The sequence below is a fragment of the Glycine max genome, chromosome 10 (genome assembly GCF_000004515.6).
Source record: "Glycine max cultivar Williams 82 chromosome 10, Glycine_max_v4.0, whole genome shotgun sequence".
In the NCBI taxonomy this organism is placed as follows: domain Eukaryota; kingdom Viridiplantae; phylum Streptophyta; class Magnoliopsida; order Fabales; family Fabaceae; genus Glycine; species Glycine max.
The window spans coordinates 19,847,917-19,872,933 of NC_038246.2; positions in this window are offsets into that span (position 1 = coordinate 19,847,917).

The window sequence follows — 25,017 nt, forward strand, 5'->3', positions numbered from 1 at the left end:
AAAACCGCTTTCCCATCCACATAAAACTTACACCACCAAGGCACTATCGTAATAAATGCACTAAGACAATTACTGCTGTGTATCTCCCTATACTACATCAGATGTAATCATTATCGAGAGACGTCAGCGCTGTATAGGGTTGTGACTCTTCACAACTCTTTTTTGCATCGTTCAACTACAAAGAGTCACCATTTAATTTAATTTCTTAATTAAATCAATCATTATATCGATATAACACCACCACCACTTACAACACTTCTATACAGATATATCTACGTATAGTACACATCCTCTTCATCTTCTTCGCATTCTGCCAAACCAAACTTAACTCCCTATTCATCTTCTTTGCATCCAAGAGTCACCATTTAATTTGTTAATTAAATCAGTCATTATATCGATATAACACCACCAACACTTACAACACTTCTATACACATATATATACCTATACTGCACTTCGTATTCATCCTCTTCGCATCCTGCCAAACCAAACTAGACTCCCTATTCATCTTCAATGCATTCTTATGGCCACTTCCGCATCACGCTCCACTATTGTAATTTATTTCTTCTTCTTCTCATTTTCATCTTTCTTATATCTGTTTCCTCTATTCCTTTGATTACTTAATATTTTCACATTTTTCGTATAGTTCCCACGCAATCCAATGGACAACATAAGATTCACCGCACCTTTCAGAGTTCAAAAGGTAACATTGCACATAAATAACGTTTTCTACTTAACTGCATTTCCATTTTTTTTCAACTGTCTGGCCTTACTTTCTTTGCCTGCAGTTGCTTCTCCAAGTTCCTTTCACCTATCACAGGCAATGGCTGCGCAACTACCCCAAATACGTTTTATTCCACTACGATGGCGAGATACATTTCATTAGGGTAAGAACACTCGGTACTAAATGCTTTTTTGCTAATGGCTTGAATGATTTTAGAAGGGCACACAACCTCCACGAAAGCATGATTCTACGTTTGGTCGCCAGTGACAAGAACACCACTTTCACCGTTCATATTGACAGACTTGCACACCACCACTCTAGCCCAAAACCCATCATTTATAGAAGGAGATACATCTTTACTGTTGATATCACAGATGATATGCTACAGCAGAACCTACCTTTAGTGCGTTATACTACACTTTTTTCAGTCTATCATACTTTGTGGTTTCCTCATCAATTTTTTTAACCATTCTTTCTTTTGATGATACAGACACTTCCTGCAGCAGCTTCCAAATTTGTGTATGGCTCCAAAAAAAAGTATTACCATCCACCACGGACTTTCAAAATCCACCAAATGGCCACTCACCATCCACCAGGACATCCCTGCCATTACACAACCATGGTTCAACCTGATTCATGAAAAAAATTTAAGACCCGAAGATGAGGTAGTCTTTTACTACCGTTTTCATGACCATGCATGGGAGCTGCTCATAAGGAAAGCCATCAAATGGAACAACAGCAACACCGACCTCGACTTTGATGATTAAGTTTTTTTATATTCATCTTTTTTTTTAAAAAAAAAGTTTAATATTTTATGTTTCCTGCTACCACCACCAGACAATTTGCTCGCTTCAATATTACAAATATTTATGTTCCGTTAATTTTTCTCAGCGCTTTGTTTGTCGTTTGATTTTTATATTGATTTTGCGAACTACGTCGAAGCGATAGGTCAATATTGTTGGTATTTAAACGAAAACAGAGATAGGTCAATATTGGCTTCTAAATTAGATTAAATGATGAAATCAAATGAACATTTAAGTTAGATTATAGTATTCCATAAAAATATAATGGTTCGAATTTCTGTTTCAAATAAATGGTTGCAATTAGTAAAACTGTTTTGATCAAAAGTGTAGCCGCAGGATTAAACCTTCTATTTGTATGCTGCTGCCATTCGTTGTGTCTTTACCTTTTCCGGTTTCCTTTGCACTGAAATACTAAAAACATGTGTCAGCTTTGTCTGATTTGGTTCTCATACACATTGCTGTTTCTATTATGTTTTTTTACCCACGTCTGTGTGTAGTCCGTTTTCGGCTTTATACAAAAAAACCACATAGCTCAATACTGCCACCACCTGTAACAGATAACTACAAATTTGAATTTTTTTTGCTGAATTAAATTAAAATTTATTTAGGATCAGAATTAAATACTATTATTTATAGAGATAACAAAATTATTTAACATCACAACAAATTATTTGTATAGACTGAAACATTTTTTAAAACAAAGACTAAAACATAGTTTTTTTATGAGTCTAAATTATCTTTTATAATCAAAATATTATTTTCATATGCTCACTAAACATTTTTACAAAATTATTTTTAAAATTTAGTCCCTCTTCACAATTAAATACATCTAAAATAATTTCTTTCCATAAAAAAAAATATTTTTAATTTATTTCCCATGTTTCTTTTATATAATTTAAATCAACTCTAAAATATTTTCAACACAATCAAGTCTTCATGCAAATTATCTTTATGTTATATACAAACAGCATCCTGACAGATAGTATTTATATCACTTACAGTAAAAATATACAAACAGCACCCTGAAAAATATTATTTTTTCACTTACAGTCTAATGATACAAACAGCACCCTGACAAATAGTATTTATTTCGCTTACAGTAAAATATCGACCCGCGCATCGCACGGGTACTCCACTAGTTAAATAAAAAGTTTAACTTAATGTTATATATATCCTAAACAATTGCAAGACCAATAGGTTGAGTAACACGAATGTTCGTGACACAACGGGACCAAATTGTGTAACGTTAAGGCGCAACGTTAGAGTGCCATTCAATTTATTTAAGCCATATTGGATTATAAGAGTAAATCAGATTTTGATACATGAAACAATATTTACTTTGAAGTGGAAATTTTGTTTTCTTTTTTGTCAAGAAAGCTTCACCACCTCCACTATTAGTCTTCAAGAACGATGGTCATTCTCCAAGAAAAAGGAAAGAAGAAGGACCATCAACAAAACGTGAGAGCACAAGCTAAATATTATTTTAAAGTGCTGAATTTTGGATAAAATATTTCAATCCAATTATTTCTGTCACTTTTCATACAACAACATTGAAGGACTAGTTGGGTCGGTGGGATTAGTTTTTCACATCTACCAGCAGGGGCACCGCATCGGGGTTGGCAGCAGAAGGGACTGAGTTTTTGGATCAAGCAGCAGGTTGCCACTATGTTGGAGTTAGGATTCCGAATCCAACAATAGTGTCGGGGTGGGTTGGCAGCAACATGAGCTTTCTCTCGGATCCATCTGCATGTTGCTTTCGGCTCTACCAGCAGCGATGCTGCTATGTTGGGGTCGAAGTTGTTTGCTTGCAGAGGGTGGAGCGCGACACTGGTGAAATCACCCACCTTCCCAACAAAGAAGTTAATTATTGTTGGGTTCAGAGTAGGGAGTAGGGAGGAAATGTAAGTTAAAACAATAGAGTTAAAATTTAAATTAAAGCTTTCAATTACACGTCAAAATCTAATAGAAAGTATTAATCTAATAGCTCACATAATATGAAGACACTCTAACATTCGTGTCTTAACGTTGGATAATCCGGATCCATGACACAATAGGTGCAACACAGCAAATGCTAACACACTACTACAAAAATGCTTTTCTATGACATGGGATCAAAGATGGTTCTATAAAAATGATGCCTTAAAAAACATAGTGACATTTTTTAAAATAATTGTAACTTTTCAAACAAAATCTTCTTTGAAACATCTGTTCAAAGATGATTTTTGTTAAAACTGTTGTTGAAATAACACACTCAACATTGGTTTTATAATAAAACCATCGTTGTCGTCAAAGCTAACATACTCAACATCAGTTTTATAATAAAACCGTTGTCGTTGTCAAAGTTATTTCTTCTTGTTTTCTTCCACCGATAGAAAACCACATTTTTTCTTCTATGACTGATAGAGACCGAGTGTGCAACAAGAGATCTCGTTCGTGTTCACTTGATAGAAGCCACTCTCACCACGCACGCTCCCTCCCTCCCAGTGAATGCTCCCAACGCAACAAGAGTTTTTTTTGTTGGGTGTTCTTGTTTAGATCTTTGGTTGTTTTGGGTGGGTCAGAGGAATATGCTTCTGGGTAGATTAAAGTTTCAAATTTTGGTTTTAGATTTTGGCAGTCGCTTGCTTTCACCCCAACCCACCTTTCTTCCTTTAGTTTCTTATTAAGGTTATTGGAATACCAAGTTGTTGTTGTCTTGGATAGGATTAGTTATGGATCTAACCTTTGTTGGTAAAATTGCTATTAACACGTTTTATGGGGACGTTGCTTAGCTTTGTATCTTTAGGGGTTCAGAACTAGGGTTGTTTGGAAGCTCTGTTTCAAAATTTGAGGTTTAATCATTTTTCTTTATTCTCTGTGAATAATAAATTATAAATTGAAAGGCTTATATTACGTTGTCTTATTTTGCAGGATTTTGGACATCATGTGTAGTGATTCGAAAAGTAAACTTTCTTCCCTAACCCTCGTCATCATGGAGAGTAGTAACATTTAGAAGCAAAATCTAGATGGTTTCTACAACTCAATTTTGCTTGAATTGTCTGCTTTTGATGATTATGAAGATTTTAGAGGAGAGGTGGATGAAAAGGGATTAGATGTGAACGAGGTAGGCTTATGGTATGATAGAAGTTGGGTCAAAGAAGATGGGATCAGAAACAAGGACCTTTTTAATGATTGCTTCTTTGTTTTGGAAGCATTAAGGTGCTCAATTATATTCTTCTTGAGAAAGGAGGAGGTGTTGATGTGAATAGGGTCTGGGGTTCTGATAGAGCCATTGCTCTCCATTGTGCTATTGCTGGTGGCCCCAAATCCTCACTTGAGATTGTCAAGCTCTTGCTTGATGTTGGGGCTAATGCTGAGTGCCTTGATGCAAGTGACAACAAGTCGGTTAATCTGATTGCTTTTGCCTTTGATTCTTTGTTGAAATTGTGAAAGAAGGTTATGGAGATGTTCCTTTGCGGTGGTGGGGGAAAAAATGAACTCATGAGCCAGTATTCTTTGAATGTTGAAAGCATTCTTAGAGAGAAAGGCAACAGGAAAACACAACCTTGTGATGTCTTTAGTAGTGAGGTTGGGGTCTATAGCAGGAGGACCTTGATGTTGAATGTGATCAAGGTGGATACGAGATGAAGGTGCTTTATGATCTTCATGCTGATCGTCATCATCCATATCAACGGTGGACTTTGTTCGCTTCTTCTTTCTAAGACGTATATTCTCAGTTCATGGAAGGCTTCGTTCAAACTATTGAACAGTTCAAGTCTACTGACAAACTGGTTGAATATCAGCTGGAGGAGGGTCGTTGGTAGCATCATCGTGAATGGAGGATTGCTTATCCTCTAGACGCTTTGGTCTCTAGGCTCCTTTCTTTTCCCGTTTGTTTCCCGTTTGGTTGTACGAGGTTGAGTAGGAGGAAGGGGAGCCTGATGTAGCTCCATGTGGAGCTTGTAGGCCTTGGATCTTCTTCATCAATGGAGTCCTTTGCTTCTTGAAGATCAATGGCAGTAGAATGGAGAAGGAGAAAAGGTGATTGGAGACTCCACTTCAAGGAGAAGAGGAGTCAAGAACAAGCTCACCACCATAAGAAGCCATGGATAAGAGCTTGAAGGTAGGAAAAGATGAGTGGAGGGAAAGGGAGAGGGAGAGAAGGGGCATGAAATTTATGCCTTAAATGAGGTTTGAACTTTGAAGTGTAATTTCTCAAATGATCAAAGTTGAAAAATGCACACACAAGGCCTCTATTTATAGGCTAAGTGTCACACAAAATTGGAGGGAAATTTGAATTTCTATTCAAATTTCACTTGAATTTGAATTTGAATTTGTGGAGCCAAATTTGGAGCCAAAATTTCACTAATTACGATTAGTGAATTTCAGCTATGGTTCAGCCCACTAATCCAAGATCAAGTCCAAGATTCTCCACTAAGTGTGCTTAGGTGTCATGAGACATGTAAAGCATGAAGGACATCATATAATCACACTTAATGCATGTGAAATTACAAAACTATCCCTAATACAAAAACTAGTCTAGGTGCCCTAAAATACAAGGGCTGAAAAATCCTACATTACTAGGGTACCCTCCATACATTATGAAGCCCTAAATACAAGGCCCAAAAATAATGAAACCCTAATCTAATATGTACAAAGATAAGTGGGCTCATACTTAGCTCATGGGTCCAAAATCTACCCTAAAGCTTATGAGAACCCTAGGGTGTTCTCTTGTATCTCTGGCCCAATCTTCTTAGAGTCTTCTATCCAATCTTCTTGTTGTGTTGGTTTCCCCTTCTCACTTGAGTCATAGAGGTCTCATCTGAAGGTGGTGCAACTTTTCGTTTCCTGAAGACCAAAGGCCTATCATCCTCACTCTTAGTCTCATTGATTGCCCTTAGGCATTGAGCAGTAGATGAAGGCTTTTGTTGTTGCTTTTTAAGTGCAAGCCTCTTGGTGACATTTTCCATGACACTTGTTGCTTTAGGAGCAATGAGAGTAGGAGGTGGATGGTGTTGAGTAGGTGCAGCCTTGGACAAAGGTTCGTCCATCTTTTTCTTTGTCCTTTACTCAGCTTGAGCAACTTTTTCTTCTGCGTCCACCCTTTCTTCTTCAGTACCCTTCTCCCACGCCATGTCCAACTAATCATTTCGTCCAATGTTGAGTCCAAACTTATGTTGAAGTTCAGCAAGTATGGAGTCATCCACCTGGGGGACTTGTTGGATAGATCCGTCATCAACGAGCCTCATCTTGGAAATGTTCTCTTGGCTAAAGGCTTTTTGTTTTGGTAGAAACACCTCGTCCAGGTAGATTTTGTCTTACACATTTACAGGTGTCATATAGAAATTTTCTAATAACTCCATCGATCTAAAATACCTTAGTGAGAACAACATTATGGTATATATCCTTCCCAATGCTCTTGTCCTTCGTCACTTTAGTAACAAAGCAGTTTAAGAGAATCTGGGGCATGTCAAAAGGAGTCCCCTCCATGAGGTGATATAGGATGAACTTATGGGCATTGGACAAAAAGTCCTTTTATCCTTGCTTATGAATGATAGTTTTGTTGACTATCTGCTAGAAGATTTTTGCCTTGCTAAACAATGTTCCATAGCGTCTAGGAGTCTTAGCCCAATTGGGTCCCCACAAGGAGGGCCCGATGTGATCTTCCAATTCATCTCCCCAGCTATTCATGAGCTTGGTTCTTCAATTCTCTCAACCAATGGCTTGGCGATAGTCTCAATTGATAGCTTCACTTGTATCCCAAGTACTTTTCTAGCAAAGTATCCTCCAACATCTTCATTTCTGTACACTTTTGTAGTCCTCCAGAACTCGTGAATAAGTTCAGGCACCACCACCTTAGGGTCTTCAAAGAAAGGGTGGATGCCACACAGTAGAAGATGGGCTTTGAAAATTATTAGGGTTTCATTTCACATTAGATTCAACTTATAGGTGGCGAAGTGTAACCCAATCATGATGTAGTAACTAAACTATCGTCCAAGTCGTCTCCCAAAGGAATAAAGGAGAGATTTCATGTAATTATTTAACTAAGAACTATTTTTTTGTATTTTTGTTTTGTGATTGTCATGAAATAAATAACATAAAATAAATTGCAATAAAAGTTAAATGACAATAAAATAAAGCAAAGATAGAAATACTAGACTTGAATGGTGATGCGTTAGTCGTCTTATACGAATAACTTTTGTATAGAAAGTATTTTCTAAAACTTGTATAGTTTCCCCAATTTATAGTTATTTCGTAGGGATTTGTAAATAAATCTTGATTTATTGTTATAGCTGTCTCTAGAGTATCTCCCATGTGATTTAATGATAAAATTTTCACAATTTCAGGTCAAAAGTGGCTAAAATCTTGAGGTGCTAAAGGGAGTAGTTGCGCTCAGCTCACCATTTGGGCTCAACGTGTATCCAATGCTAAGCGCAGCTTCAGCTCACTTAGCGCGATAGAAGAATCTGGCAAAGCATAAATATCAAGGCCGCGCGCTAAATGCGAGATCTGCTCGCTAAGCACAATGGTTGTCTTTAGCCAGGCTCAGTGCATGACTGACACTAAGCTCAAATCCACTAACTCACGCTAAGTGCGAGGGTAGCGCTAAGCGCGACGTCGCAATTTCAGAGCTTATTTAAGCCTGAATTGTTAGAATTAGGGTACGAGTGTGAGAGACCAGAGCTGCATATTTTGGCACAGACTTTGAGAATAATGCTCTGGAGGCAGCAAGGGGAGCAACTTTGCAAAGAAGCCTAGGGTTCTTCAATTAGAGAGAGATTAGTGAGCTGTAGAGTGATTATGAGGTGCTAAGAAGAGGAGGAGGGATTCCCCTTCTTGTGTAAGGAACAATTATTCTATACTCTCAACCTCATTTGTGTTAGGGTTTTTCTGTAATGGCTGGCTAAACACCCTTGTTGGGGATTTCTAAGGAACAACTGATGTAATTACTTTAATATCTAATTAATTGTGTTTTATGTGTTCAATGCTTCTTTCAATGCTTAATTCCTACATGCTCTTGGTCTGATCACCTATTTGTGTGTATAGTTAGGTGACTTTAGCATTGGGAAATGTACTATTGCCTTAGAACTTGATAGAAGCAGGACTGAATAACCACATTACTAGAGATGGATTATTGGGGTTTTGGTTTTCTGAATATGCTGTTACGATAATGCTATTTAAGTTAAGCCTAGTCTTACAAGAGGGATCTGTGGACGAAGCTTAGGTTAAATTAGTCTAAACTTACGAGGGATCGAGGTTTAGTATTTTAGGCTACAACATAGAACACAAAGGCATGGTTGATTAGAGAAATATCTTCATATGCATCAGCTTGTTTGTTAGAAAGACCCAACACTTTTTACCTATTGTTGTCAACTTTTACTTACTTGAATCTATTGTTTTTACCATAGAAGTAGTTTATTTCTGTTTTAACCATCCATTATCAATGTTATTCCAACAATGCCTTATTTCTGAATAAAACTCTGTCTAATAAGCAAGTTCCCTGAGTTCGATACTCGGATCACTCCATTTTAATTTTAAATACTTGACGACCCGGTGCGCTTTCCGGTGTTTCATTTCCCTTGAATATAATTGTTGAAAATTGGAGAAAAAGTAGCTGCATGGGAAATTTGAACATGATGTCGATCTTGATGAATGAATGCCTAGGTTTAGACTTCGAATTCGCTCAATCCACCGTAACTTCACAATTCTCTACTCATCTCTCTTGCTCATCCCCAATTCACTAATGTATGGTACCCCAGCTCCCACATGGTTGCAGATTCTAAACTACTTGCTCGGTACTCAATCCCTTGGACATACCGATACAAACAATCAACATTCTGAGAATTAGTGAGGCTTAACCAAGATTATTCCATCCCTAGAGATAATCTCAATTAAGTACTTCATTCATGTTCGGGTTTCAACATGGCTCATCAAAGTGCAAGTCAATTCCTGAATTCATCTATAAGATGACAAATCAAATAAAAGCATTAAGTACGAAAACAAATAAACTTAAGATGAGGTATTGAATTGATAGAATTAACGTGAAACAAGGTTCATCATTTCCTCTCCTAGGTGGAAGGAATTGCACTGATAAAAATAATACAATGAAACCTAGAGTGTCTAATGGAATAATGGAGGCATCTAGTAGCTGAAAATCTAAAATATAATTCTAAGAACTGCTCAGGATTTCTACACTGTTACCATGAATGCATAGCCTTCTAACGAGGCAATCACAAGAAATTACAAACAAATAATATCTCTAATTAATTCAAGTAATTATTTTCTTCTTCAGCTGATTTATCCATGAAAAATATGTGGCTCTTAATTTTCCTAGATTTTATCTTCAATTTTCGCAATTTCTCCTTCTAGAACTTTCTGCTGATTTGGGTCTCTGCAACTCTTACCAGAATGATTTTTTTTCACTGAAAAACTATCAAAAAATTCATTAAAAATAACTAAAACATAAAATTCTACCTAAGACAGTAAAAACTGAATTTAAAGCTAATTTGATTCAAAACAATGCCTATAGTTAACTAAAATGTCAAATAAATGTCATAAAATACATATGAAAATCCAATAAATTTGACATTTATCAATACTCCAAACTTAGAACATTGATTGTCCTCAAGCAAGACTAACTAAAACAGTAAAAACTACTTAAAAAAAATTAAGGACTCAAAAACAAAATTAAACTAAGACTAAAAAACATGACAAATTAAAACTAAAGACTAAGGATGACAAGTTACATAACACTCTTCTTGCATTCCCTTTTATTCAACAAGTTTTTTGTTCATGTGCTTCAATCAACTAAGTATGGTGCCCGCATTCAACTTTTTAGCTCAACCAAACCAAATGCAAGGTTAGAAATATGCAACAAATAGCAACTTGTCCTCACAATAAGTGTTTCACTCTTAAGCTTTTGACATAACTTTGGGTAAGTGTTTCACTCAATTCAAAACTTAAGACACCATAATTAAACTTTGACTTTCATCTCAAGTTAATCAACACATCAAATGCATGCAAAGATCACTAAGGTCTTTCTTGGCTTGTAATGGGTTTCACTAAAAAGGAAAATTGGTTTTTCTAGACATTCAAAAGTAACTCAAAGGAAGGAAAGAATTTAGTCTATTCATTTGATTTTCATTCACTTTCTACTAATACTTGGTACCCTTAATTTTTCAATTTCATATATACTTTGCTTTAGCCGCAATTTTTTTATTTTTTCTTCTCTCTTGTTTTTCTTTATTTTCTATTTTTCATATTTTTCCTTTTTCAATACTTTACATGAGAGAATAAGGATAATACTTTCAACCTTTGTTCACGTGATAACTTGTTGGTACCCTTTATTTTGTTCCCTTTGAGTGGAGCATTGCCACTCCAAACTTAAGGACTTTCTCAATTCCTAGACCTTTGCTCTCTAACCTTTAAGTTAAGGGTAGTAGTAGATATAACATATATTTCAAGGTTAAGGGATTAGAAAAGAGTATAAACAACACAGGCTCAAAGTTGGGTGCAAGGGATTAACAATATAGGGTTGGCTTTTTTGGCTTTAGGCTAAACTTGCATGCATGGCCTTGATCGCTTCAATGCATAAAATTGCAATCAATATACAAGAGATTCAGTCAAAGTTTACAGTGAGTGAAATAAGAGTGCTCTCAATATGTGTATGAATATAAGGTTCACTCACTCACCGGGCTAGGTCTATAAGTTGCTTTGTTTGCTTTCAATTTTCATGCCAAACTCATTACTCATTTCAATCAAACAAAATCAATGGTTTTCACTTTTAGCATTTGAGTTCAACCACAAAAAGAGTTAAGCACAAAAATTTGTTTTATTTTATAGTGGGTTTGCAAGAAAATGGTGATGCTTCTTAATCAATTGTGTTTTCTTATCTTCCTAATAATAAACATATTCCTAAACTACCACTTATACTAAACGACTAAACTAATAAACCAAAAATAACAAAAATTAAAAAAGAGGGGTAGAGAAGGCTTTACTTAGGGCTGAAAAGCTCTCCACATCTCCTCTTATCCATTGCAACCTCACCACCTCCCTGGACAATGAGTACGTGGTCCTCCAAATGAGCTAGCAGTTAATAAGGATGCACATGATGAATAAAACTAAAAAAATTCAAGTTAGTGCTATGTTACCGAGTGATAAAATTTTCTTTTTTTGAACTCCAAACTTAAAGCTAAAAACTATCCTAAATGAATGTAATGTAAAAAGTAAGAGTTAGAAAGCTGGGTTGCCTTCCAATAAGCGCTTCTTTAACACCAATAGCTTGATGTATGACATGTGGATTGTTAAGGTGTTGTTGGTGAGCCGATTCATTGGGAAAATCTTCAATGCCTTGAATGTAGTAGAACATTTGTTTCTTGCCTTCTCTAAGTGTGTAGACTCCTTTACAAACATCTTCAATTCCTAGAATGATTGGAACTTGTTGGTCCTCCTCTATATCCATGACAAAAGAATGTATTACAAATGTTAAATGATTTACCTTTATTGACACATTTACCGCTTCCCACAGTGCTTTCTTTTAAAACCATCGGTTCCACTTCTAAACTAATTTCCAAGTCCTTAAGCATTTGTAGGTGGTCTGTCATCCAAGGAAAGCAGACAAAATAAGAATTTTTATTTGGACATCGCCTATACCCCTTGGATTAAATGTAATATTGATGGGGCAGTGATAGGATGCCCAGGTATGGTCGAGAGTGGTGATATTTCTCTAAATTATGATATAATGTTTATTAAAGCTTTTGTTGTCAACATTGGCAATCATTTTTTTGTTTATGGTAGAGATTATGGTTGCCATAATTGCAATTAAGAAAACAACTGAAGAATATTGGGCCTGGTTGTGGCTCGAAGCTGATTCCAAGCTATTGGCTCTTGCTTTCACTAACCTGAGTTTTATGCCTTGGTATACATTTGCTCGTTGGATGAATTGTATAAAGTTAGCTAATTGTTGCAAATTTAAGGTAGTGTACATCAAATTTCAAGAATATACACATCCAAGTACCACTATTCATGATTTTGACAATAAAAGGGCAAGGTTCCAAGTACAATTTATTTTGATGTTCCAGCAAAATAAGTTTATCAAATGCACTATGTCTCATACCTTTGTCACATCTATTTATTCAGAAATCCCATAGCTCTTGCAATTGTCATCATCAAGATTCAAGGAACAAGTCTTTAAGGTAGTCTACATCAAATTCCAAGAATATACACTTCCATGAATCACTATTTATGATTTTTACAATATAAGTTCAAGGTTCCAAGTACAATTTATTTTGATGTTCCAACAAACTAAGTTTATCAAATGCACTATGTCTCATACCTTTGCCTTATCTATATATTCAAAAATCCCATAGTTCTAGAAATTGTTATCATCAAGATTCAAGGAAGGAGTCTTTAAGGTAGTCTACATCAAATTCCAAGAATATACAATTCCAAGAACCACTATTCATGATTTTGATAATATAAGTGCATGGTTCCAAGTACAATTTATTTTGATGTTCCAAAAAACTAAGTTTATCAAATGCACTATGTCTCATACCTTTGCCACGTCTAATTATTCAAGTAATAACAATAGAACCAAACCCAAATTTTACACCATGAATACAAATTCATGGCTGCAATTTGTTAATTCCATCTAAGGTGCTCAACAACTGAATTTTACACTATGATTTTAGTTCATATAAAAATGCATTCATTGCCATTATATCATACCTACCATCTAGGTGAAATTAAAAATACAATTTATATTATAGCTTTCATTAGGGTCATGAAAGCATTTTTGATGTATTCCTACCCTCTAAGAGCATTGGATAGAAGGCTCCAAGAAGATTGAGCCAGAGATGCAAGAGAAGGCCCTAGGGTTCTTGTGAGTCTTAGGGTATATTTTGGGCCCATGGGCTAAGTATGAGCCCAGTTATCTTTGTACATATTAGATTAAGGTTTCATTATTTTTAGGCCTCGTATTTAGGGCTCGATAATGTAGGTAGGGTACCCTAGAAATATTGGATTTTTTAACCCTTGTATTTTAGGGCACCTAGACTCGTTTTTGTATTAGGGGTAGTTTTTGTAATTTCACATGCATTAATTGAATAATTGGTGTGTGTGTTGGGAAATAAATTTAATTGAATTGGGAGAAGCCCAGTCCAATTAAATTTTAGAGGTGGAGGTGAGCATTTGCTTGCTACACCCCATTGCCACATTTTATAGTCACACTTTGTGCACGTCCTTCATGCTTTACATGCCTCATGACACCTAAGCACACTTAGTGGAGAATCTTGGACTTGATCTTGGATTAGTGGGCTAACCATAGCTAAAATTCACTAATCATAATTAGTGAAATTTTGGCTCCACAAATTCAATTTCAAATTCAAGTAAAATTTGAATAGAAATTCAAATTTCCCTCCAATTTTGTGTGACACTTATAAATAGAGGCCATGTGTGTGCATTTTTTCAACTTTGATCATTTGAGAATTACACTTCAATGTTCATATCTCATTTGAGGCACAAAATTTCGTGCTCCTTCTCTCCCTCTCCCTCCACTCATCTTCTCCTACCTTCAAGCTCTTATCCATTTCTTGACTCATCTTCTCTTTGAAGTGGCATCTCCAATCATCTTTCTTCCTTCTCCATTCCGCTTCCATTGTACTTCAAAAAGCAAAGGACTTCATTGATTAAGAAGATCCAAGGCCTACAAGCTCCACATGGAGCTACGTCATGTGGTATCAAGAGCATCTTCGTTAGGTGAAGTTCTTTTGCTTCCTTTATCTTTTTGTTCGGTGTTCACTTTAGTTCCTTGTTCTTTATCTTATTCTTCATGTATATCCTCCATTGTCTTGTGGTTTGGTGCTTTTTAGAGTAGATTCAATAAAATAAACCGATTAAATCTTAGATCTACACTTGTTCTTGCATTTCTATGGTTCAAATTTTATAGATCTACTCTTGAATCATGTTTTTGTGTTGATTTTAGGTTCTATCATTTTTGAGTCATAATCTTCTTGTTCTGAACCTTTAGATCTAAATTTTCTTCCAAAATATTGATTAGAAAAAAAACACAAAAATCTAAGTGTAAATCACTTAATACATGTTGTCTTAGAGTCATGTTTAGTCATAATAATTGTCACATTATGTTCTAAGTTTGTGTTGAATTTTGATTTTGTTGATTGAATTCAAGATACATTTGTTCATGTATTCTTATCATTCTTAGCCTATCTTTTGAATTTTGAGTCTAATTCATGCATGTTATTAAGTTCATAACATGTTCTAAATCAATTCCTAGAAGTAGTCTTGTTGAACTTTTTCTTGTTTTCTAAGTTTCCTACATGATGCCTATGAAGAAATTGAGTTGTAGTGCTGAGTTGTGGCTGGATTTGTGAATCAAAATAAGTCATAAGCTCTCTTGAATTGTTTTATTCAAGACATTTGAGCATAAGCAAAGACAAATTGTAATTATCCAAGCCTTAAGCAACATAAACACTACTCTTGATCTCTAGGTTGAAATCGCTAGTGTTGGCAGCTTGAACATCCGAACTTGTAAAACTTACTGGGAATTGGACACTGCAAATTTTGAGCTGAAATTTTTAATGAATTTTCTAGACATCTGGAGAAAACTTAGAAAACAAGAACTAAGTGATTTGGATAAAAGGAAAAAAATACTAAAAATCACAAAAGTTGGCAAGAAAATCAGTGCCAAGAAAAAGAAAAGTGAAAGGGAAGTGTGCTTGTTGTTTTGGCTCGAAATTTGTTCTATAATTGGTGCCTATTTTATACCAATCTTAGTTCTGAAATTTCAATTGAAAATTAGTGTGAAAACAAGTGCCAAAACTAGATGTTTCTTGAGTCTTATTTTTTTAGTTTTTTTTTACTCTACTCTAGAGCCATTCTAGGTTTCTCTTTGAGTCCTGCTTGTTTTTATGTGCTTTTCATTGCTTTAATTGTTGAATAATCCTTGAAAATTTGTCTTGTTAAAATCTATTGGTTTAGATTTCATTTCATTTTTTTTGGTCTTTGTTATTGCTTGTCTCTTTGTTTCCTTGTTTGTGAGTTGCCATATAGGGAATTGAAAGGAGGATTGGTGCCATCCCTTGAAGAATGACTCAAGAAGCAAGGGACCAACCACCTTAAGAGCTATTGGACTAAGATACACTCCAAATTGAGTGAATCACCAAAGAGATAAAAACCACCAAAATTGAGGACCGTTTCGTAATTTTGTAATTGGTAATTTACTTACATTCATTGCTTTCAAATTTTGTAACAAAAAGGCCTTTCATTGGAAGTGTGTTGGGAGCCTCCAATAGGTTACCAAAATTCCATTTGTGTGTAATAATTTTAGGTAATTTTCCCTTGGATAGTGAGTTTTTTGTTGGGAAACTTAAATGTGGTTGTGACATCCTGAAAATTTCTACCCGGAATTTTGTAAGCGTTATATTTTAAATAATTATATATATATGTATTATTCAGTGTATATATATATATATATATATATATATATACACACTCCTGGTAGAAGTATGTACATTGGGGGAAAGATACGCGGGTTAGGTTAATTAACGAAGAGTAATCCATAACTAGACAATTATAGATTAATTCTCAATTAATTAGTCTAAAAATTATCGTTTTGTGTGCAACTTAAAATTTAACAAAACCAACCTCTGAACCACGCTCAGGGTTTCATTCTGAGCATTTTGATATATATTGCCCACTTTCGAAAACGGGCCCCGACGGGTGCAGAGAAACGCGAGGAACTGGAACCAGAGAAGCGACACGCAAACCGAGGCAAGATTTTAGCATTCAAAAAGGTCAAATTTTTCTCTCCTTGTGGCTGAGTATGAAGTCACATCAAGAGAAAAAGTGGGCCCTTTTTGTTCCACTCAAAATGGGACAAGTGGCAAGTGCTTTAAAAAATAAAATAATAGGAAAAGAAAATAATTTTTTTTCTTAAAAAGCCACATTCTCTCTCTTCACTCAGCATATTTCAGAAGCTTTTCCTCATCTCCCACGTTGCTTTTCTTCTCCTTTCTCCTCCACCATTGTTGCCCATTAAAGCTCCAAACTTTGCTCATCATTTCTACTCCAAATTGCAAAGGGAATCCATTTTCGGAGTCGTGAAGCACACCTCTACGTTGTGGGACTTCGAATTTCAGGTATGGGTGGATTTCTTCTCACATGAAATTCGTGGGTGATGGGTTTTTGGGAGATATGATGGGTAGTTTTACTAGGTTAATGCCTTATGGTAGTTATTTGTTGAAAGCATGCTAAACTTGACATGTTTGATGTGAGCCAAATTTACCCATTCTATTTTAGGGTTTTATGATGATGCGTTGTGATGTTTGTGTGCTGAAATTGTTGATAGAAACTGGTAGAGATGATGGGGAGAGTTAACCTAGGGTTAAATGTGAGAATGGTAGTGATGTGAGTGGAAAAGTGTGAGTTTTGAGGGGTTTAAAAGGCTAAATTTGGGGTTAGTGGTAATTGGAGGCTAAAGTGAGTTGATCCTAGTTTAAAATGTCAATTAGGACTTGTAGGAAAGCTTGGGTAGAGAAAATGAGAAAAAAATGAGTGATAAATGTGAAAGCAAGAGTCATTTCTAGGGTAAATTGAGTGTTGAGGGGTCAAATCTTGAATCGGTGGAGTTTTCGCCTTAAAATCAGTTTGAGCAAGTCTAAATTAATGTTATAGACTTGTTTGAGATGAGAGTTTACTCCAAGATTACCCCATTCTCATTTTTTTTACTTCTCAAACCTTGAAAATTCACTCAATTAATGGGTTTTGGATACCTAGATTTGGATTTACCTTGACCTGAAGCTTGTTTTTGGTTTAAATACGATTTATACATGATTTAGGACTTGTAGGATCCAATTTGAGCAAAATTGGATGTGGGCAAGAGGGATTTCGAAATCTGCCCTATTATGCAAAAAATTGCTGTTGAATTGTGCAACAGAATTTTTGTTCTTGTGCAGAAAATGCTTGTGCATTGCTAGTTATGGGAGAGGTAGTACATATTGGGTTCTGGACATTTCCTAGCAGATCCCAACGGTCAAAATGTAGACTTATGTACTAGGAACCTCTAGTAAAAGCTTCGAGTCGATTCAACGGTTGACGAATCTGAACGAATAGAATGTTACTGGGGTATTTGAGTAGGGAAAGCTATGGTATTGGAATGTGTTTTGGGCAGAGTTTTCTGCCTCTGCCCTGTTTTCTTGGTTTAGGGTAGTTCATGATATTTGGAAATTGAATTTCTTGGATATTATGGAAGCTTGGAGGGGTTGATGGGGACCTGGTGTTGAGAGGAACGAGGATAAGGGCTACGTAGGAGTACGTGAGCTCAGTTGAAGGTGGGCAACTGGGGATGGTGGGTTCATGTTTGATTTGTGGAAGTGGGAGAGTTGATTTGCACCATCGCCCGAACGCCACCTAGTACCACATATGACGGGTACCCCATAATCCAACAAGCTTGATGTGAGAAAGCGTGGAAGAGTCAGTCTTCCTACTTTTGTTTGTTGACCACAGAGTGGTACCTAGAGATATGTCGCGGGGGTCAGGAGACCTTGGGGACGTCAGGTGGGGTGCTATTTCCCAAAACCAAGCATGACCAATCCCGACCCAACCCGGGCATAGTCAGTCAGTGAGAACTTGTGACGTACCTAAACAGGTGAGCTCCTGGCAGTCAACCAATAAAAGAACAAAGACCACGAAGCAAGGAGGCTTGTGTGGCGGCTGGTCAGCTATGAATCTTGAGTGGTATTTGGAAATTGGCCTCTGGTAATTGATTACCAAGGGTGTGTAATCGATTACAGGGCTTAGAAATGGAAACAGGAAGTTAAAATGGCCTCTGGTAATCGATTACCAAGGGGGTGTAATCGATTACAGGGCTTAAAAATAGAGACAGGATGTTAAGATGGCCTCTGGTAATCGATTACCCATGGTGTGTAATCGATTACATAGAGTAATAGGGCACTGGTAATCGATTACCAGTTAGGTGTAATCGATTACACAGTGTAATTTGTAGGTTTCCATGTGCAGAAGCTGTGTAACTCGAGTTTTGGGCACTGGTAATCGATTACATACTTTGGTAATCGATTACCAGAGAGGAAATCCCTTGAGAAGGATATTTTGACTATGCGTAACCATTATGGGACGCATTGTATTGTCGCCTGAGTTAGATTTCTTGTGAAAGAGTCTACCCTTTTTCTTTTATTTCTTGTAGATCGCGATGGCAGTGCAGTTAATCCATGATCACGTGGTGATGGAGTGCCTAGGGGGAGTTTGGGAGACCCTCGAAGGAAATGAGAGGTGCCGATTCCGTGGCACGATTCGACTCACTGCTACTTCATTGGTACATCCATAGGAACGCGCACGCACGCTTCAGCAGCCGGTGGAGTGGATACTACCTACACCTACTCCATATCGACTAGTGGAGCCAGTTCAAGTGATAGAGGTGTCATCCTCTAAAGAAGATCATGAGGAGGACCCAAAGGAGTTACCTCCTGAGCCTACTATGGATGCTCTTGACTTACCTGAGGATGATGAAGACCTACTCCTTGATGTTGATTTTCTAGAGGAGATCATGTCAGCATTTGAGGCAGACTCTACAGAGGAGAGCGGCCCTGGAGGGACAGCGAATAGTGAAGACTCTTCATCATAGTAGACGACTCCTTAGACTAGGTTTACATACTTTTTGTGGGTGGGTGTATCTAGTACAGACTGCTAGGTTTACTCTTTTGATTTTTGGGTGGGTAGACCTATTGTATAGAAAATTTGATGATTGTATATATGTGGCTGAAGCCACCACAGTTGATACCTTTGCTCTGGATGTCACTATGTATTTTGCAAACTCCCACATTTTGGACAGTTTTAGATGATGAATGTAATTATGTTTAATCTTGTTATTTGAAAAGGAAGTGTTAACAAACTTTATTGAAAAGATTTTGTCGACCGTATTTTATTATTTTTCACATGACGACCTAAAATGATGGCTTGTATATTTTTCTTTTTGAAAGAGCAAAATAGTTTAGAGGTTATGAGTGATCAGAAAGAAATGACTCCGAATAGAGTTGTGAACTAGCCATTCAGGACTCTATAGTGATAATTTTCCTTCTGAATTTAATTACCGTGAAAAGAGAGAGAAAAGAAGAGAAGAAAAAAAATTTCCCATGGTTTCTGTTATTTAAATTATTACTATTAAACCAGTCATTATTTAGGGACGCCACAGTGGTCATCCATACTCTCCTAGGATCCACCTAGTTTACATTTCTTGCACTTTAATTTCTTGCTTACTTTCATAGCTTATTTTCTTTACTAGTCACACCTAGTTTATCTTGTAATTACATAATACTTTCTTCTTGCTTATCACGCTTATCTTGAGTTCTTTTGAACCCTAACTTTTACCTTATACAAACCCCCAACAAGAAAGAACCGCAACTTAGGAACCAACATGAGTCATCATTCATCTAGTGTTAATGGTGAGGGTACTAGTCAAAAGGACCCTCTATCTAGAATCTTAGATGAGTTGAGTTCCCTCAACTTATGGAAAGAAAAACTAGAAAGAAAAGAAAAAAGAGGGTAGAAATAAATCAAGATGAGAGAGAACAAATAAGAAAGGAAGAAAGAAGAAAAATAATGAAAGAAATGAAAAGAGAAAAACATGCCTCCTATAGTAGTCATGACTCTTGCAAGAGTTTAAGTGAAGAACTTAGCAACTATTATAGAGGGCGCCATAGTTCACATACTAAACATCATTCCCAATGAAGAGAAACGGGTAGAAGGCCTCAAGAGGTTAACATTAGCCTTCCATATTTCCATGGAAAAGACAATGTTGAGGCCTACTTAGATTGGGAAATGAAGGTTGAACAACTCTTTGCTAGCCATCATATTAGCGAAGAGAGAAAAGTTCCATTGGCTACCCTTAGCTTTCAAGGGTATGCCCTCTATTGGTGGAATTCCCTTGTTAGGGAACAAAGGATTCATAGGGATCCTATAGTAGAGTATTGGAATGATGTTAAGAGTGCCGTTAGGAAGAGGCACATTCCCTCCTACTATGAAAGAGAGCTTATGGAAAAGCTCCAAAGGCTTAGACAATGGAGTATGAGTGTTTAAGAATATAGACAACAAATGGAACTACTCCTTTTAAGAGCTGGACTTAGGGAGGAGGAAAGAACAAGCATAGTTAGGTTCCTTAGTGGGCTTAATATGGAAGTAAGGGACAAAGTTGAACTCCTTCCATATAGGGACCTAGATGAGCTAGTCCAACTTTGTATAAGAGTGGAGCAACAACTTAAAAGAAAGCCTTCTTCAAAATCCCCAGGAAATGGGTTTTTAGAATTTACCTTATTGCAACATACCAAACACCACTAATATATATGTTTTTATTCTTTTTACAAGTGTTGAGGGAAGAAGCCCAGAGTTTCAAGAACCTCTGGATTTTAGGTCAAATCCTTTTCAAGGGGGAGGGAATGATGCAATCCTACTCTCCAAGGGCATTGGATAGATGACTCCAAGAAGATTGGGCCAGAGATGCAAGAGAAGGCCCTAGGGTTCTCATAAGCCTAAGGGTAGATTTTGGGCCCATGGGCTAAGTATGAGCCCACTTATCTTTGTACATATTAGATTAAGATTTCATTATTTTTAGGCCTTGTATTTAGGGCTCCATAATGTAGGTAAGGTACCCTAGAAATGTAAGATTTTTCAGCCATTGTATTTTAGGGCACCTAGACTAGTTTTTGTATTAGGGGTAGTTTTGTAATTTCACACGCATTAAGTGAATACTTTATATGTGTGTTGGGAAATAAATTTCATTTAATTAGGAGAAGCCCAGTCCAATTAAGTTTTAGAGGGGGAGGCGAGCATTTTCTTGCTACACCCCATTGCCACATCATATAGTCACACTTTGTGCACGTTCTTCATGCTTGACATGCCTCATGACACCTAAGCACACTTAGTGGAGAATCTTGGACTTGATCTTGGATTAGTGGGCTGAACCATAGCTAAAATTCACTAATCATAATTAGTGAAATTTTGGCTCGACAAATTCAATTTCAAATTCAAGTAAAATTTGAATAGAAATTCAAATTTCCCTCCAATTTTGAGTGACTCTTAGGCTATAAATAGAGGCATGTGTGTGCATTTTTTCAACTTTGATCATTTGAGAATTACACTTCAAAGTTCATATCTCATTTGAGGCACAAAATTTCATGCTCCTTCTCTCCCTCTCCCTCCACTCATCTTCTCCTATCTTCAAGCTCTTATCCATGGCTTCCTATGGTGGTGAGCTTCTTCTTGACTCATCTTCTCCTTGAAGTGGCATTGCCAATCATCTTTCTTCCTTCTCCATTCCGCTGCCATTGAACTTCAAGAAGCAAAGGACTCCATTGATGAAGAAGATCCAAGGCGTACAAGCTCCACAGGGAGCTACATCAATTTCTATCTAGATTTAAAATCTTGCAATAAAAAGATTTAAACATGAAGCTTTATTTAGGGTCATTAGGGCTAAAATCAATATATCTGAATGATGAATAAAGAATCCATCTCATACAGAAAGCTGCACTTTTCCATTTTTATGGCCAGGTTCATCTTATAGGGTTTGTATATTTGGATGAATAAAGAATCCATCTCACAGAGGCAACTACACTTTTTCGATTTTAGAATCAGTGTAAACCTTATAGAGTTTACATACCTTTAAACATGCCTTTTGATTTGAAGTCATGCAACAAAGATTTAAACATGAAGCTTGGTTTAGGGTCATTAAGGCTCAAAATTAACATCTCTTTTTAAAATAAAAAATCCATCTCCAAGGGACAATTGCACTTTTCCAAATTCAAGGTCAGGGTCTTCATTATATACCCTAATTTTTAAATGAATAAATAATTCATCTCATAAAGGCAACCACAAATTTTTTGTTTAGAGGGTTAGAGCAACCTTATAGATACCCTAAATTTTCAGATGAATTTAGCTCATAGTGGCAACCACAATTTTCTATTTTCAGGATCAACCGTATAAGATTTATATACCCTAATTTTCAGATGATGTATAAAGAATCCATCACATAGGGGCAAATGCACTTATTCGTTTCATCATGGTCAAGGTCAACCATATAGGGTTTATATACCCTAATTTTGCTCATGATGAATAAATAATTCATCTCATAGAGGCAACCACAATTTTTCTTTTGTATGGTCAAGGCCCTTATTTTGTTCATGATGAATGAAGAATCATCTCATAGAGGCAACCACACTTTTCTGATTACTGGGTAGAGGTCAACCTTGTAGGATTTATATACCCAAATTATGCCAATGAATGAATAAAGAATCCATCTCAGAGAGGCAACCACACTTTTTCATTACATGGTCAAGGTCAACCTTATAGGGTTCATATACCCTAATTTTGCTCATGATGAATAAAGAATTCATCTTATAAAGGCAACCACAATTTTCCTTTTATAGGATCAAGGCCTTAATTTTGTTCATGATGAATGAAGAATCCATCTCATAGAGGAAACCATACTTTTCCGATTACAGGATCAAGATCAACCTTGTAGGATTTATGTACCCAAATTTATGCAAATGAATGAATAAAGAATCCATCTCATAGAGGCAACCACACTTTTCCATTACATAGTTAGGGTCAACCTTATAGGGTTAATATACCCAAATTTTGCAGATAATTAATAAAGAATCCAACTCAGAAGCAACCATAATTTTTCAATTTTAAGGTTAGGGTCATTCTTATATACCGATAATATGTAAATGATGAATAAAGAATTCATCTCGTAGAGGCATCCACACTTTTCTCATTACAAGGCCAGGGTCATTCTTATATAGGGTTTGCAAACCCCAATTTTGCAGATGATGGAAAAAAGAAATCATCTCATAGAGGAAACCACACTTTCTTTTATTTCAAGGTTAGGGTCATTCTTGGATACCAAAAATTTGCAAATGATGAATATAGAATTTCATCTCATAACGGAAACTGCATTTTTCCAATTTCAGGGACAAGGTCATCCTTGTATACCGAAATTTTGCATTTTATGAATATAGAATTTCATTTGCTATAAGATCACTATAATATGAATCGAAGTCATCAATCGAATTAATCTGTTTAACATGCAACCTTTAGTCACAATTGATGCAAATGGCCTAAATGATTCTTTAAAAACTACTCCAAGTCTTTATAAGTGATTATATTGAAAATGAATGTACGAAGATAAAAGTAGATAAACAAAACATTTTATACTTAAAATAATATTCAATTAATTAATTTCTTAAAAAATCAATTCATAGAACTGACCAACTCTGTCTTCTATTTTTTATATGTTTCACTTGTAATGAATTTACATGCTATCACAATCTTTTGTATTTGCATTGTTTACTATATATTGCTATATTTTATAATAGTAAAAAAAGCTATATAATCAATCAAGGTTAACCTCAGAGGTCGATTTAAACTTTATATGAATTATGTATAAAATTGACAATACATGCAACAAAACATATTTCTATCTACATAAATAAAAATTTAAAAGAAATCTAACTTCATTGAAGCTCCACTTACTACAAGTAAATTTTGTTCTAGGCCCACTTCCCGCCCACACGTCCAACCTCACCAATACAATTTACTATTACAAACCTCCCATTTCTTTTTTTAAAAACACATGGTCCAAATGGCCCAATTCATCTAACATTTCAAACTGCACAAAAATGAAACACCACTCCAAACCTAAGATTCCAAAAAAAAAAATAGCATGGCCCAATTTAGCCACTGTGCTTTCATCATTAGGGACAATAGCATCTTTCCAGAAGGGTCAAAGGGGTAGAGTCCTGAGAGTGGTTCCAACTAGGGATGTCAATGGGGCGAGGTGGCGTGGGGAGTACTTCCCCACTCCCTGTCCCTGCCCCCTAGCTACCCCCCGTCCCCGATACCTGTCGGGGGAAATATTTTCCCCCATCCTTGTCCCCGCAGTCCCTATGGGGCCCCAATTTTTTTTAAAGAAAATATTAGTTTTAAATTCTAATATAAATAAATTTCAAAAAGACTTAAAAAGTCTTACCAACATAATATTCAAACTCGAATAATCCATATACTGTTAAACTCAAATAAATAAACATGGACAACAAGTTTAATTGGAGATAATACAAATGGTTCAAACTACAAATACCTTTTTGCAATATTTTGAACCACTACCACTACCACTAGGAATCATACTCTTATGAGTTTTATCCCTTGTTTGATATTCATTAACTAAACTTTGATGTAATTTCATCACTCTTTCCAGTTCCTTAGGAGCATCCTCTTCATACATAAGAGGGAAGAAATAATTCAGCAATGCCATTTTATGTCTAGGATCCAAAACATCCCTTATTGCCATCACTCCATTTATCGAACCCCAGTACTTGTCAAACTTTATTATCATATTTTTTTCCTTACCTTGGATGACATCACACGTAGAAGTTAGCTAACTTCTTAAAGCCAATCTTATTTCAAAAACTTTTGGAAAATAAATATTTG